This window comes from Lepidochelys olivacea, assembly GCF_965140295.1.
Source record: "Lepidochelys olivacea isolate rLepOli2 genome assembly, chromosome: 21".
Taxonomy (NCBI): domain Eukaryota; kingdom Metazoa; phylum Chordata; order Testudines; family Cheloniidae; genus Lepidochelys; species Lepidochelys olivacea.
Window position 1 is genome coordinate 13,165,636 of NC_140431.1, and position 17,296 is coordinate 13,182,931.

Below are 17,296 nucleotides of genomic sequence, written 5' to 3' on the forward strand. Positions count from 1 at the left end.
GATATGCCTGTGAGATTAGAAGGCGATGCAGAAGAAACAGCTTTACTGCCCTGCTGGTGGGAATGAGGGACTGGTTAGCTCCCGGTAGACAGTAAATAACGCCCACCAGGACATTGGGTGACCTCAGCAGAGAGTCTCAGGGTTGAACGGGTATGGGCTACCTCTGCCCTGGTTTTGCCAGGGCCTCCATCACTGTAGTATCTGGGCACCGCTCACTCATTAATGAGAGAGATCTAGGCCAAGATTTTCCAGAGTGACCTTGGGGGGGGGGGGTGTCAGCCTGAGACATCGAATGGCGCCTGGTTTTCTGAGGGCAGACACTCAGCACTGTTTGAAAACCAGGCCCCTTTGACGTGTCTCAAGTCAGGCACCCAAAATCACCAGGTCCTTGGGAAAATCTTGGCCAAGGTGACTTGCTTGAGGTCACACAAGCCATGCTTGGAGCCTAGATCTCCTGAGTCCCAGCTCAGTGCCTTAACTGCAAGCCCATCCATCTTACAACACTGCTCAAGGACTGAGAGGAAAGGATTGTTGGCCTGACTCCGGTTGCTATGGGGCAGCGAAGTGTCCACCCCTCACAAACACCATCACACCACCTGGGATCTTTACCAAAGAGACCAAAGACAGGGTGGCCCAGGGTTTCTGACCCTTCTTCTCACCCTCTGGAGGATGGTTCCCTCCAGGCAGGGCTGAGGCACATGGGCAGGAGCGGGAGGAAGCTTGTACTGCTGGGACTCCATGTTCTGTGGATAAACGGGAGGGTTGATTCTCCAGAACTGTTAACCTGGCCCCTTTCACAAGCACTAAATGATCCATCACATCAGTCTTGCAAAACTTGGACATCACCTGTTCCTTTCAATGAGCCTGCTGTCTCATTTCTATGGTGTCCCCCTCTCTTTAGGAATTCAAGGCAGGAACTACTAGGATTTTTCCCTCCCCTCCTCTTTCCTGCTGCTTCATTCACAAGCAATTTGGAGATAGAAATTCTGGGAAACTCCTTCTACCAGCCCTCCAATCAGAGCTATGCCCTGGAGCCCTGGCAGTTGCTGCCTGAAATTGACAGCCAGGAAAGCTAGCCGTTTCTTGGATTGGTTTCTGCCATCTGGCTATGGTGAGGGAAAATAATCAGAAGAGCTCTGTGGTCTGCCGGGTAACTCACACAAATATAAGTGAATGTTCTTATCAGCTGCATGCGCCAGAAAGTGATGCCATTAAACAAAGAGGGACAAATCCACCGACTGTAGCTGAGTTACTCCCGGGACATTTGGCCCAGAGTTTTCAAGTGATCACCTCCCAGGGCTGTGCAACTTCAGAGAACCTGGTGAACCTGGGTGCCTAAGGAAGGCTGCTTAGTTCTACATCTGGATGCCACACCAGGGCGCCAACTGGTGAAGCTGGGTGCCCTAAATTATACACCAACTTGGGCAGCAAGCTGGGCTCTGCTATGCTGCTTTGTTGCTGCAAAGAAACCGTAAACCCAGCTTTGAGGATTTCATGGCATATTCCCTCTTGCGAGAGAATCCTCCGTAAGGGCAGGGCCACCACAGAAGCTCCTGAGTCATCCCCCAGTTCTGGCCCATGGCTCAGAGGACACAGCTGATAGAAAGGGACGGTCTCTATGCCTAGTGGATAGAGCACCAAACTGGTACTCAACAGACCTGTGTTCCATTCCTGGCTCTGCCACTAGCCTGTTGGGTGACCTTGCGCAAGTCACCTCCCCTCTCTGTGCCTCAGTTTCTCCATCTGTCAAATGGAGATAATGAGACTGATCTTCTTTGTCAAGAGCTTTGATATCTGCTGATGAAAAGTGCTAGATAAGAGTATTATCATTATTTATTATGCCCTGGTGATCCCTAGGCATCCAAATAGCCCCTTAAGGGTATAAAAGACACAAGGTGGGTGAGGTAATCTCTTTTACTGGACCAACTTCTGTTGGTGAAAGAGACACATTTTTGAGTTACACAGTGACCTGAAGAAGAGCTCTGTGTAGCTCAAAAACTTGTCTCTTTCACCAACAGGAGTTGGTCCAATAAAAGAGATTACCTCACCCACCTTGTCTCACTAATGTCCTGGGACCAACACAGTTACAAGAACACTGCAAACAAGCTTCAGGCTATAGGCAGCTGGAATAAGTTAGAGTAGCCTTCGGGCTGTTCTGAAACGCGCAGGGCGTGGAGAGAAGAGTGCTTGATCTGGCAGTTGGCAGATCCTGGAATCAAATGCGAGAAAAGATAGCATAAAACCCCTCCCCGCCTGGGCAGCTGCAGAAAGGCAGAACTCCAAGCCCTGGATGTATGGTGGGGTCCACCATCGTATTGTTCTATGCACAAAGCTCCCCACACTGCTGCTTGCTGCCACTCCCATCCCCTCCTTACCTTGCCCCATCTTTCAGGCTCAGATACAGTCACATAAAACAAAGCCTGTTGAGATCAATGGAAAGATACCGAAGGATTTCACTGGGCTTTAGAATCAGGCTCCTATCTATTCTTTCAACGCTGTAGATAGAGGAAATGTTTCTACCTGACCCTGTGTTAATCATGATGAGTGCCATGTGCCTAAGGGTTCATGGCACTCGTCTCAGCATAGGATGCTCCTTTTGCAGGCAATTTTTCAGCTGTAGTAACTGCCATGGGGTTGAGAGATATTGGCATGAATGGCGCATTATTATACAATTAAACTATTGTATCAATCTTGACAGAATATTTAAACGGCTTCACAGTATCATTTTAGGAGACTCCTGATCCACCAGAGCCTGGAGATCTGACACTGTAGCCTAGCAACGGATGCAGAGTGCAGCTTAAAATAGCTTTTCTAATAGAAGCAGGAACAGAGCCGGTGAACTGTGAGCTTTCTTAAGGGGGAGAAATAATGAGGTGAAAGGAAACAAAACTGTCGGAAAATTGCTCCTTGCCAAGGGCCTATTCCCCCACCATGCTGCTCTTTAACCCTTTCAGCAAGTCTTTGGCAGCTCTTCAGGAGTTTGGCCACTGTCTGACCTGTCGTCCTCGGCTTCTAAGTCATCTTGGGTCAAATGATGAGATCTTTGCTCTGCCCTCAGTCAGGGAAAATCTGTGCCATTTTCAGTGGACATTTGTCTAAATAAAGAGACGTTTGCCTGAAAACTACATAATGACTTCCTATTAAAATATATGACGTGGTTCTCCTTTCACTCACCCTGATGCAAATGAGGAGCGACTCCATTGGGCCAACTTCCTGCCTCGCTCACGCCAGTGTAAATCAGGAGCAACGCCACTGAAATCAATCGAGTTACACTGGTGTAAGCAAGAGGAGAATCAGACCTGTGAAGTAGAAAGGGCTGACCAGGAAGTCATACAGGAGTGGATGGCAGGGCTGTCCTTGGTGCTGAAATGTGCCCATGGGCTCCAGCGTTAGCTGCAGAACAGGGAGGGAGCCTGAAAAGTGAGATCCTTTCATACAGGGCTAACCAAATTTTGCCTGACTGAATGGCCTGTTGGGAGAACCCTGAGGGCAGCACCTAACCCACACAGATTTCAGCCGTCCTCTTTAACATGAAATTCCCCAGCTCTTTGCTTCCAGTCTTGCCATATTCGACTAGAAGCACTTCTGGGTGGCACTGCTTTCCGATTTTAAAAACGGGTGTCATAAATCAGGGACCTGGATCTGATTTCACCCACACCAGTGTAAATCAGAAAGAGCTGTATTAAAGTCAACATGGCTACGTGGGCCAAATTCTCCGCTCAGTTACACTACTGCAACCCCACGGACATCAAGGGAGCATAGCAGAGAAGAGAATTTGGCCAAACACCATTGTGAGATCAGGATCAGGCCTAAAGTGCCCCCCATCCATTCCCAGCATGCTCAGCATCCCAAAGGGCCGGATCCAAGGCCTACTGACGCCAGCCGGATCCTTTCCATTGACTCCAGGCTCAAAGACCAGACTCCCTTAATTTGAAAGTGCATTTCAATTCCAGCATTGCCACCACTGTTGATTGAAAAGGGATTTAATCAAAAATTCATCTTCCAAAACAAACAAACAAACAGATAAAGACAAATCTGATCAGCTGACAAACATGAGCCTTTCTGTTCTGATTTGCTATAGAAAGCCCACGTTACTGACAGATGGGGACTTTGTTTACTCAGGCCTTGCAGCATTAATTTTCTTAAAATGTGCACGTTCTCTCTCTTTAGAAGAAAGATGAGGGCATTTCTAGCTCTCGGGTTGCAGTAATCGCACTTGAATGGCTCAGTGCTTGCCGCATATTTGCAGTAATATTTCACACATAACGGTTGTGCTGGTTTTTCTGTCATCTGCCTGTGGAAATGGACCTATTTGGAGACAGGACAGTAGAATTCCCCGTGGCAAGGCTGAGAGAATTTGCCAGCTAAAGGCGGTTCCGGTGCCATGGGCAGAATCCCTAAAGGACTCATCAGAGAGCATATTCTCATTGCATATCCATGTCACATGATTAAAGATTGCTGGGCCAGATCCATCAACAGTGTAACCTCACTGAAGTAGATGGAATTATGCTTGGGATGAATTTGCATGTGTATCATACAGGCCCACCTACCTTTGTCCCTTGGATCTGCTCTATCCACGTGAGTCTGCTAAGTTACTTGTTGCTTAGTATTATTAGACACCTGTACTGTTCGATATTATGCACACCCAGTTATATGTTATGGCTGCCTTTGTGCTGATAGTTTTACTCCAATAAATTGTACATGGTGCTGGAGCTGAAAAAAGCATTTTTACCATCCAGAAATATAGATAATGGAACAATGTGTAACTCCTATTGTATACCCCTCTCTAGCATCCTCCCTGCAAAAGGGGCAGCCTGGAGTCCAGTTCCCGTTGGAAGACCATAGGAATTGGGCACCTACCTCCCATTTGTGCCTTTGAAAATCTCCCTCCAGGACTGTAAATAAAGCATAGCTATGCAAATAATGTAGCCCACAACATATGTATATTCAAACAGGAACACAGGGGCCATCATGCCAGAACAGACCCGGGGGGCCTGTATCTCATCTCTAGCAGTGACCAGTATCAAATGCTTCGGAGCAAGGTGGAAGAAACCCTGCAGAAGCAGTGATGGGATCCTCTGTCCCCAGGAAAAGTGTCTTCCTAACCCTAATATCCAATATATCTAATATCTAATAGTCTGATTAAAGCCTCCAAGCAAAGAAATTCAGAACATAAAAGTGAAGATAGGGTCAGCAGTGACTTTGGAAACATGGCACCTTCTCACTCAAGGGATCTGCTCCCTGATGGGATTCAGTCTATTCCAATGGACTGGAAAGAAATTCAGCTTGACTGTCAGAGTCCAGCTGGGACTCTGAAGGCCTAACAGTTAGAAAAGTGACCTTATTTCTAATAATAACTTTCAGTAGGAGTTAGGCAACTAACTACCTTTGAGGATCTGGACCATAGAGCTTAAGCAGTGCATCAGTATTATGCTGGCCCTCCAAACAGGGGTGAATTTCACCCTCTGTGAGTATGTTTGGTATAGAATTAAATAACATGAGCCATTTTCATAGTTAACACCCAGAACGGACCTGTCTTTTAAGAAACTGAAATCCCACCTTCAACCAGGAAATTGCAGTATAGGGGCCTGATCCAAAACTCATTGAAAAAATCCCACTGACTTCATGGCGGTTGGATCAGGCCCTAAAGGCACAGGATGCAGGGTTACCTGGTGTCTGAGGACTCCTGGGGTACCTAGGTGCTGACAGCGAGCAGGAGCGGCTTACACTGTCCTAGCTCTATGGACAGCCAGAGGGTACCAGTATCTATGGGTATGTCCACCCTGCCACTAAATACCCACAGAGTCAGCTGATTTGGGATTACAGGTCTCGGGCTAAGGGGCGGTTTAATTGAGGCGTAGACGTCCAGGCTAAGGCTGGAGTCTGAGCTCTCGGACCTTCCCCCAGCACGGAGTTCCAGATCCCACGCTCCGGCCTGAGCATCTACACTGCAATTAAACAGCCCCTTAGCCCTGTCCAGCTGCGGGTGTTTAACTGCACTGTAGACATACCCAATGGGACCCACTCTGGTGCCTTCCATCCGCCTGAAATGCGAACGTTTACAACGGAACGTGCTCCCCAAAAAAAGCTGCCCAAGGACTAGAGGCTTCTGGGCAAGGCACTAAGGGCTTTGAACTGTTCTCACAACACTGACGCCGCGTGTACCAGTTTAACGAGCCCCATTAAGCCAGGCTTCCTGCTCGGTTATGAATTGTTTAGTAGACGAGGGAGTTGCTGTGCTGTGTGTTGCCTCCCTGGGTTTCTCCGGGCAGTTGCCAGAGATCTATGTAATGTTGGCTCAGCGTTCTGACAACAGCCGCATGTTGGGATGGGCCACTGCCTGATGGGATAATGCGGCCCACCTGACATGGGAGGCGGCACGGATTACAGCTGCCCCTCCGACCTGCGCATGGGCGAGTTATTGGAAACAAATTAAAACCTTGGGCCCGGAAAACTCCTCTGGCATTGCTGTGGAGTAGGCCACTTTTCTCCAAACCCTTTCCAGACCCTTCTGCTTCAGCATGCTACTAATAATACTGAGCCCCTTATCCACTGCAGATCTCCAAAGCATTTTACAAAGGAAAGTATCACGGGCTCCATTCTACATGTGGGGAAACTGAGGCATGGAGGAAGGTCACATGGTGAATTTGTGGCAGAGCTGGGAATGACAGCAAGGTTGCGTGACTCCCAGGCTACTGCCTTGCCCCTCAAACCACCTGCCTACTCCATGCTGCCTCCTCTCCTCATCCCACCTTGCCCCAGTGGCAGCCTCATTCCTCCCAGGTTCCAGAAGCCTCGGAGATGACCAGGGAGAGGACATCTGTCCCTGGGGAGTATCCTGCCTCTGCCAGGCAAAGTGTTCAGCTATCGAGGCCTAGAAATCCAGCATGCCTGTGCACCCATAGAAAGGAGTCTTGTAACCAGCTGTGCATTGACAATCGCTAGCATTTGAATAAGCCCATGGTGTGTTCCCGGACAGCCTCTAGGGGCAAGAGATATTTCAAAATAGGAGGAGAATAACTATATTTAGCACCTATCATCAGTATGGACAGGGCCCCCAGCATCCCTGCTTAATGTGTTTCTATTCCCAACACCCCAGGGAGATACAGCATGGCTATTATCCCCACTATCCAGAGGGAGGAAACTGAGGCACAGAGATACCAAGGGACCCACCCACTGTCACACAGGGAGCCAGTGACAGAGCTGGGGTTTGAATCCAGGTCTTCCATATCCCAGGTTAGCACTCTAACAACTGGACCATCCTTCCTCTCTTACCCAGCCCCATCTTCAAAGCTCTATATGGACACATATGGATTCACCCTCCCAGCGCCCCTGTGAGCTTGGCAAGCCAGAGTCATTATTCCCACTTTGCAGATGGAGGAAACAGAGGCCCAGAGACCCGCTCAATGTTACAGAGAGGAGCCAGCATCAGAGCTGAGCTTAGATTGTAGGAGTGTGATAGGAATTGAACAAGGAGTCGAGGAATTAGACTCATGAAAGTTCCAGGAGTGTGTGTCCCCTGTTAGGGAACCAACCCAGGAGTTCTTTACTCAGTCCACACTCAGGCAAAACTCTCATTGACTATAATGGGAGTTTGCCTGAATAAGAGGCTGATTAAAAACTTCTGGGCACAGTCACCTTCTCCTAAATGAAAACCAGCTGGAGGAAGCAAAGGGGAAGGAAATCGCTGTGAGACATCTCCCCCCCGCCCCGTTGTTTTTGTCATGGGTTCCCCCTCCACAGAGCAGGCTGCAGGGGATCTGCACAGATTCTGGGGACCAGTAGAAAGCCAGACCCATTGGCATGGAAGGCCCCACACTTCAGCTTCATGTCCCACTCCACTCTGCTTCCTAGTAGCATGGCTCCATTGCGTGTGCCCATAACTCAGATCAGTCACTGACCTTATTCGGAAGGGAGGCAAGCCATTTTTCAAGATCAGGAAGAACTGAGCGACGCGATTTTTTGCCAGGCAGATTTTATTTGGGGCCCACTGGGCTTTGACGCTGCCTCTTTAAGCCTGTGACTCCTGCTGGGCACAAGCCAGCATGCAAACTTGTTCCCAGCTCTCTCGGAGAATGATAGGCACTGCCAGAAAATGTCAGCCCCAAGCTAGGCTGAAGGGAAACAGATCAAAGCAGCAAAAGGCATTTTTAATAAGGACATTAGGGCCTGACCCTTTGGTGCTTTGCCATTGAGTTGCACGGCTGCAGGATCAGGCCCTAAATGCTGATTGAATGGGTTTATCAAGGTTTAAAGAGGAAGCCATTGATGCAGAGGGGAGTTTTAATTGGCCTTGCTCCCTTTGTACCAAGGGGCTACATTTCCAGAATGTCGGCCTCCTTTTTGGCACCTGCCAAAATGTGCATTTTATGCTCCCAGATGCTACAGCAATGGGCAGCAACGTAAAACCCAAAGCTAGATTTTTGCCTCCAAGTTGAACTCTGGGTGCAAATATGAGTGGTCTCCCCTCTACGAATTGTGCACGAAGATGGGCTGGTCAGAGATGCAAATGCTTAGACTTGCGCCCACCATTTATGGTGCAGGGACATGTGCTCGAGTGGCATGCGTACCCACAAAAAGAGAAGCCAGGCCTCAACTCTTTTACAAAATGTCCCCCTTATGTCTTGTAGCGACTACTGCCCACATCTGTCCTCTCTCGCTTCACCGTGCGGAGCTGTCCGGTACCTCTCCTTGTGATACCAGAGTCTGGTTTCTCAGCTGGCATAAATAAAATGAATGCAGTGGTGATAAGCTAATTTATATCAGTGGAGGCTCTGGCCCCAGGATATTTAATGCACTAAGAAACAGCTTTTATTTTTCAGAATTTCCCATTGCAACGCTGAGTGCCTCAAGCACCTTTCCTCAGAGGATCTCAAAGGGTGGGGTACGTGCTATTGGAAATACCCACGTTCATTTCCTTCGCTCCCCGTACAAATGTTGCTAGGGGATAGGAAACATTCACATACTAACAGTCCCATTCTCTATTGGGGAAACTGAGGCACAGAGCAGTGAGGTGACTTGCTCAGGGTCATGCAGTGAGTCAGGGACAGGGTAGAGAAGAGACCCCAGGAGGCCTGTCTCCTCACAGACCTCTGCTGTAATCGCTAAACCACGTTCATTTGGCTCCCAGATGAATGCTGTGCAGCTCCAGGGTTCAGCTCTCCAAAGGCTGGATCCAGAGGCCAGAAGGTGACCATGAAAACCCAAGAGTCACTTTATCAAGGCAGCAGGAAAGGGAAGATCAAGGACACAAGGGACCAGGGAGTGTCCGCACTGGGTAAGGCCCCGGTTATCTGTGGTGGATATGGACCCCACTCCCTCCTTATCCACCCCAGCTCTCCCTATCTATTGTTTGTACTGCAGCAGCACCTAGAGGCTCCAACCAAGATCAGCGCCGCATGGTGCCAGGCAGGCGCAAGAGAAGAGAGAGTACCTGCCCCGAAGAGCTTCCGCTCTAAATAGAGGAGAGAAAGGGTGACTGACCCCAGTTTCACAGATGGGAAATTGAAGCAAAGAGATTAAATCAATGTTGTCAGGAGCCTAAATATCTTTGAGGAGCTGGGCCTGAGTGACTTGTGCAAGGTCACACAGAGAGTCTATGGCAGTGTAGCAAACTGAACCTCAGTTCCACGAGTGCTAATCACAAGCTCTGCCTCCCTCTCAAAAAGCAAACACTATGGGCTAGGTCATGAGACTAGCACTGCAAAGTCATGTGTTCAAGTCCCAACTGTGCCACAGACTCAGCGGGTGACCTTGGGCAAATCACTTAATCTTCCCGGTGCCGTAGCTTCCCAGCCATGGAATGCAGCTAATCCTTCCTTTCTTCACGGGGGAGGGAGGTCACGAGGACAAAATCCATTGCTGATTCGAAGGTGCCCAGATACTACAGTGATGAGAGCTAGATGGGGGCGGGGTCATTGTGCGCACACAGGTACAGGGGATTGTTGCATCCAAACTGCACCATGCGGTCCCGAGAGGAGAATTTCACCCGGATTGTGGAAGTGAATCATCTCCTGGCACTGCTTTTACTGCACATCCCCTGGTCTCCTCTCTCTCAGAGCAACCGTGCGTACAATCCAAGCCACATCACTTCTCCAACCAGACAACGAGAAAGGCTGCTGCTCTCAGGGATGCCAGGCTCCAGATCTGAGCTTCCCTCCTAGCTGGCCCTGTTGGAACACTTTGCCATGTGGATTCATTAGGGTTTCTCCCCTCACCCCCAGACCATCTGTGCTAATTAGTTACATTTAACCACAGGACAACAAAAATGACACACCGACTTCTAGTGTGACTCAATTGAAACAAATGGCGGGCACACTCTGTCCCCCATTGCGGGGTGAGTGTGTTAGTTGATTTACACTGACTCACCAGGAAAGCCAGGGCTCCAGGCAGGCTTGCCAGCTTTAGCAGCGGCAGGGGATGGCTTAGCTACCATCAGGTGCAACTAAGCCACTAGGCTGAAACTGGGAGCTCAAATCTCAAGAGGAACAAACCATCCTTCTGAGGTGGATCAGCTGTGTACCTGGTGGGCAGGGTGGGGGGCTGGGGTTTCCAAAGAGAATTAGGCACTCAGAGCCTGATTCTTTCTTGCCCAGTCACTTGCCCCAGGGCAGAGGGGGGATAAAATGTTACCATTCTGATTGGATAGCAGCTTACATTCACTTTGCCCTGAGGCATCCGACCTTCATATATGACAGGCCTATAAATACCTGGAGAGATTTAAACAATGAAATCCTGTGTACTCTGTGTGGATGTTCCTAATGATGCTATGGCACTTTAGCTAACAGTTGGGGCTTGGTCAGCAAAACCTTCCCACATGCTTTGAGTTCCTGCTTCACTAGCCAGGTGGCTGCATTTCATTGCATATGCCCTGATTTGGGATGCAAGGTGCTACCATGTAAAATAATATTCTTAGCTCTTTACCAAGAGTCCATTGAATTAAGTCCTCAGGAGCCCAGAAGGGGAAGTTATAAAGGAGTATCTCAATGTTTAACATCCCATAACAACATTCGGAGAAGGGGAATTTTCATACTTCATTAGTCAGGAAGCGTCTGGACAAGTTTAATCATCTGATTTGGTCTCCTTTCTTCTCTCATTTGGTAATATGCAAACATACATCAGCTGCAACAATGTGACACTGAATTTGAAGCCAGTTAGAGCCAATGATCACATGATTCCTTGCACACGGCAAGCTTTATTACTCTCACAAGATGATATTTTTCCAGCTGGAGCAGAGGAGCACTCCCTCCCCAGTTAACAGCACTAACTTCAGATTAATGAACCTACCCTGACAGCAAACTCCTCCTGGAAAACAGCATGTGAACGGAGTTCTAACACAGCTAATGCATCTCAAATCACAGCTTCCTCATTTCAGATCATCTTCGCCTATTGTAACACAATGAACCTCTTCATGTGTAAACAGTAATGGCCAGACTGATCTAACTCACACTGGAGTAATTTCAGAGCATCTCCACTGAACTCAATAGAATTACCGCGGATTTATGAAGGTCTACCTGATTGCAATAGGCCAGATTCTGACCTTACAATGGGTTTACATTGATGTGACCCCGGTGGAGCAAATTCTCCTCTCAGACTGGTATAAGTCTAGAATGACCCTGGAGTTAATGGTATATTCCAGATTTACACCAGGAAAGGTGAAAGCAGCCTTTGGGCTACTGACATCAGTGAAACTGCTCCTGATTTACACTGGAGCATGGTCGATCAGAACCAGGCCCAGCAGTTTGGTCTCCTTTCAGTCAATGACCTTACAGTTCTCAGAGACTTTAAGGCCAGAAGGGACCAACATGATCATCCAGTCTGACCTCCTGCACATTGCAGGCCACAGAGCCTCATCCACCCACTCCTGTAATAGACCCAGTTAAACCAGAGTCCAGCATTCCTGACCTATTCACACCATGTTCCGCGAGATACTTTCCAAGCCACACCTAAGCCAAGTGATTTTTTAAATCACAGAACCATAGAAACGTAGGACTGGAAGGAACTTTGAGAGGATATTAAGTCCAGCCCCCTGGGCCAAGGAAGGATCAAATAAACCTAGATCATCCCTGACATCCATCCTGCTCTTAAAAACCTCCAATAAAGGGGTTTCCACAACCTCCCTTGGAAGCCTTCAACTGCCTTTATAGTTAGAAAGGTTTTCCTAAAATCTAACCTAAATCTCCCTTGCTGCAGATTACACCCGTTACTTCTTGAATTTCTACTTTCACCATGTCTGTGTAAACTCAAATGCTCGTCTCTCTCACCAACAGAAGCTGGTCCAATACATGATACCACCTCACCTGCCTTAGCCACTCCCAACCGTCAATTCCCGGACCCAGGTGGGTTAGCCGGGGTGTGGAAGCAAGCATCAGATCTTCAGCTTTTAAGCAGGGCCGCGCTCTTCAGCGGGTGCAAGCCATTGTAGCTTAACCCAAGGCAATGGCGCTCTGCTGATTTACAGCAGCTGAGGATCTGGCCCAGGATGTGAGACCCAGAGGAACATGTGTCCTTGGGAGTGCCCAGTGATTTACTGAAAAGCACAAATGCAGGAGGGGAAATGAGCCATCCCTGCACCTCCTGGCATCTTTAATCCGACAAACACACACATATTACTGCCAATTTTCTGGCCCCCCTCCCCAATAAGACTCCTGCTCTGAATGCACAGCATGCATATAAATAACTAAATACAACTCAGGGGCTGGAAATTAAATATTCATTATGGTAGCGTGTGCTTTCTGCCTGCCTTCTCAATGTTACAGTCAAGGTCACACTGGCAAGCCTGGAGCCTGTATGTAGTTCAGCAGAGGCATTTAGGAATTTGCAGGGTTGTTTCCTGATGCTGAGTTGTGGATTCCACTCAGACCCACCAGAGGTACCAGCCAGCTTGCCCCAGCTACTGAAAAAAAGATTTACTCTTTTACATCACTCTTTCTTTCTGACTTTTTCAACCATTCCTTCCTGGGTAACTGCTCAGAGCCTTGTCCTTTGTGGATATTTTTAGATTCCAGCTGACCCTTATTTCCTTTCTCTCCCTCCCCACCCCCTTAAACCATCCCCTCCCTGATTTCCTTCTCCCCAAAGAGGTCAGATCCCCACTTCAGCACCGTAGCCTAGCAACTGGGGTGGAGGCGGGTTGTAATGGTGGAATAAAACAGGCGATCGCCTGTCTGAAGAGATGCTCCCTGGGAACGGGGGAGAGGAAACCTACCAAGGGGAAGTTGCAGCGATACAGGTCATGGTAAGAGACAAAAGCCCAGGCACTTACTGATCTTGTAGTATAAGGAGGAGGTGAGTCTTACCTCTCTCCCCCGGATGCTGCCCAGCTGTTGCGGGGTGAGCAGAGAGCTCCTCGGGGATGCGGGCAGGCGATCAGAGTGGGAGATCTTAGCTGGGCTCTCCCACGCCCTGGCGCCCACACTGGCCCAGCACCGGTGCAACTGACCAGCTCCTGAGCTTGGAAATTGACCTGCAGCGCGGCGCGTTCTGACGCACGGATGAAACTCCCCAGATCTCGGCGCGGGGCTTGGACCCAACCTCGCTCCTCCCGGGGCGGCAGCTGGTCCACGCCGTTACCTTCCCCGCTGCAGGAAGCTGGACGGCTCCGGTCCGCGGCGGCTCGGTGGAAAATGCGAGCAGATCCCGCTCCGCTCTGCTCAGCCCGCGTGGAGACACCTCCACATCCCCGCCTCCGCTCCGCGGATGCTCAGCGCCCTGTGCAAGGTCGGTCACATCCCCCCTGGGTCTCAGAGCGACTTGCCGGAGAGCCAGCTACCTCTCTGCCTGCGCCCGGATCTGCTCCTGCCCCGAGACGACCAGCCACAGGCTGGGTGAGCGCTGCTTTCTCTCTCAAGGAAAGGGGGGGGACACAATCTTTTAGCTGGGAGGGGGTGACGCAGGCTTGAGTCACTTGGAGATGCACGTCAGTGAGAAGCGCTGGGCTAGCGGACAAGATCGGCTGAGAAGTGGGCTGGAGACACCAGTGCGTGGGAGCGAAATCCACCCTTCTGGGATCAAGGAGGCGTCCCGCTGGAGCTCTTTGGCTTGTTCATAAATAGCCCCCCCCCCCCCCCCCCCCGAGTCCAAAACGATTTGGCTGGGCTGTTGCACAAGAACATGAATTTGCGGCGCCAGAGCTTTGAGCCTGGTATCCTGCCTTCAGCTGAGGTCAACGCCTGATGCTTCCCAGAAAGGCAGAACCTTCCCCTCCTGCATTGGGGCAGCTTTGCACATGGAGCCCTTCCTGATCACTGTGGGAACAAACAGTTTCTGCCCTGAAACATCAGGCTAGATTGCCACTAGCTTGTCATGATGACAATGTTGCGGGGCTCTAGGGCCTTTTACCTGAAAATAACCATGTGCTTTATGAACCTCACTGAACTCAGAGTCATGGAGTTTAAGGCCAGAAGGAGTGCAGGATCATCTGGTCTGACCTGCTGTATATCACAGGCCCCCAACACCACCCAGCAGCTGCACAGCACTCCTGGGAGGCAAGTTATTATTCGCATACCCAAATGGGGAAACTGAGGCACAAACAGGGAACGCAAGCTGGGAATAGAACTCAGGGGACAAAAATCTATTCTCAGGAATATCAATGTAAACCTTGCCTTGAAAGTCGATGGAGTTAGGGCATGGATCCAAAGCTAATGAGCTTTGAATCCAGACCCAACCCTGCATTTATACCGGTCCCACGGCAGAATTTGACACCACATCTCCTGACTTCCACAAGGGCCCTCTACCTCAGCTACAGATGTCCATACAGATCACAAAGTTATCCAGGTAAATGGTTCTGTTGAAAGCTTCTGATCAACCACTGATGGGTTATAATGAGGCCTCCAGCTGTTTATACACACAAACACACACACACACAAAGTCACAGCTGAGCATTTGATGTCAGCTCTTTAGTCCAGGCAACCCCTGAATCTGGCTGCTCATGTTGGACTAACTTGTCACTCAGCTACTTTTGCTGCTCCAATCCACGTATTATTATTTCTATAAGAGTATAAAGATCAGAGCCCCCTTGTGCTAGGCGCTGTACATACACATAGCGAGACAGAGTCCCTGCCCCAAGGGATTACAATCGAAATAGACAGCCAAAGGAAGTATTACCATCTCCTTTTTACAGACAGGGAAATGATGCTCACGGAGACTAAGGATGGACCCAGCTCTGGTTTAAATCTGCCCTTCTGAAAAGACCAGGTTGTATGACTTGTCCAAGGTCACACAGAGAGTCTGTGGCAGAGCTGGAAATTGACCCAGATCTCTCCAGTCCCAGCCCAGTGCCCTAATCACAAAACCAGCCTTCTTCTCTAACAGAGGTTCATGGGAAACCTGCCAGTTGCTAGTATGTGGAACATAACTGTCCAGAGTCCTTCTCTACCCAGGTCACTCTGAGCTTATAGTCATGAGAAGAGGGGAAAGCAGAGCGAGGCTGACCAGCTTCTGAGTTCATGGGCCATATGAACGATCCAAGTTTCTTGTTCCAGACACCTCTCTAACTCTGCAGCAGAGCGTTTCTATTTCGTTATTGACACACATTTTCAGCTCTATAGGCACAAAATGATTGATTCTTCCCCCCAGACGCACTTACATGGGGAGAACGCTCAAATCCATCAAATACGAGAGGCCTTGAGCCTCATTTCCCTCTCTCTGACCCAGGGGAGAAACTCCACTAACCCTGGTGTAGATCAAGAGTAACCCCCCGGGGCCAGATTCTCCTCTTACTCGTCCCAGCTTAAATCCGGAGTCACAGAACTGGAGTCCATGGAGTAAAACCAACACAAATGAGATGCAATGTGTGCTGCTGGCATGAGGGTTCAACCACCGTTGCTGCTTTCCAAGCAAAATTATCTTGGCTCCTGGGTCTGCCACCACGGCCAGAGCAGGCTACACCAGGAATACCACCATTGAACTCCAAGGAGTCACACTGATGTAAGTCGGATGTGAAAGCAAAATTGTACCCAGCATGTCTCATCATATGTTATATAAAGTTCTGCTTCACACAGCGGACACGGCCCCCAGCGGACACGGCCAGTGTGGGCGCCAGGGCGTGGGAGAGCCCAGCTAGGATCTCCCACTCTGATCGCCTGTCCGCATCCTGGAGGAGCTCTCTGCTCACCCCGCAACAGTTGGGCAGCATCCGAGGGAGAGAGGTAAGACGAGCCTGCGCTGGCTCCTGGTTATTCTCCAGATGGGAGTCAGGCGGTTGCTTTGCATTCTGACTGATAAAGCAGCAAACAATTTGGATCCTGGCGCCCTGGTCGCCTCTCTCTACGCATGAGATCAGAGGTGGTGCACGTATTGTTGGACCTTTGCAGCTGGAGCCAAAGGCCACTGAAGTTAATGAAGAGGATGGCAGGGTGACCACCTCCAGAGAACCCTCTCCTGGTCAGGGGCAACTCTGCAGCATCACTGCCTCGGTTTCTCTTTCGCAGGGCTCCTCAGAAACGCCACAGCATGGTTTGGCTACTGCTGCAACTTGGCCTCCTCCTAAGCCATTAACAAAATCCCCCCCCTTCCAGGGCATGCAAATCCTAACACAAAACCACACAGACTTCAAGCCAGTTTCAGACAGGGCCAAGCCCCTCCTTTCTGAGGGCCTGGTCTGTCTGCAATAGACACTCGTCAGCCCACCTTCTGTCTCGTCTTTCAGCCCTTCCCAGGAGTGTTCAGCCTCTCCACCTCAGCTCCTCCTAGCCTCCTTCACATTGCTTTTAAGTCAGCATCCACTCCTGTCAAGGTTCCTTCCCCACTCTGAACTCTAGGGTACAGATGTGGGGACCTGCATGAAAGACCCCCTAAGATTATTCTTACCAGCTTAGGTTAAAAACTTCCTCAAGGTACAAACTTTGCCTTGTCCTTTAACACGCTTGGTGGTGGCAGCATAGGGTTAAACAAAGAACAGGGAAAGAGCACCCTTGGAGACATCTTCCCACTAAAATATCCCCCCAAGCCCTATACCCCCTTTCCTGGGGAAGGCTTGATAAAAATCCTCACCAATTTGCATAGGTGAACACAGACCCAAATCCTTGGATCTTAAGAACAATGAAAAAGCAATCAGGATCTTAAAAGAAGAATTTTAATTAAATTCTGTAAAATCAGGATGGTAAATACTTTACAGGGTAATCAGATTCAGAACATAGAGAATCCCTCTAGGCAAAACCTTAAGTTACAAAAAGACACAAAAACAGGAATACACATTGCATTCAGCTCAGCTTATTTACCAGCCATTTAAACAAAAGGAAATCTAACGCATTTCTAGCTAGATTGCTTACTAACAAGTTCTAATACTCCATTCCTG

General features: G+C 49.4%; 1 protein-coding gene across 1 annotated transcript in view; it reads right to left on the reverse strand.

The window, feature by feature from the left end:
• The window catches only part of SLC6A17 (solute carrier family 6 member 17), a 36,788-nt gene extending 22,898 nt beyond the window's left edge, over positions 1-13,890 (reverse strand). The window contains exon 1 of the mRNA XM_084611505.1: positions 13,299-13,890. The gene's annotated coding sequence lies outside the window, so the exon portion shown is untranslated. The remainder of the gene's footprint in view (positions 1-13,298) is intronic.
• Between the last annotated feature and the right edge of the window lie 3,406 nt (positions 13,891-17,296).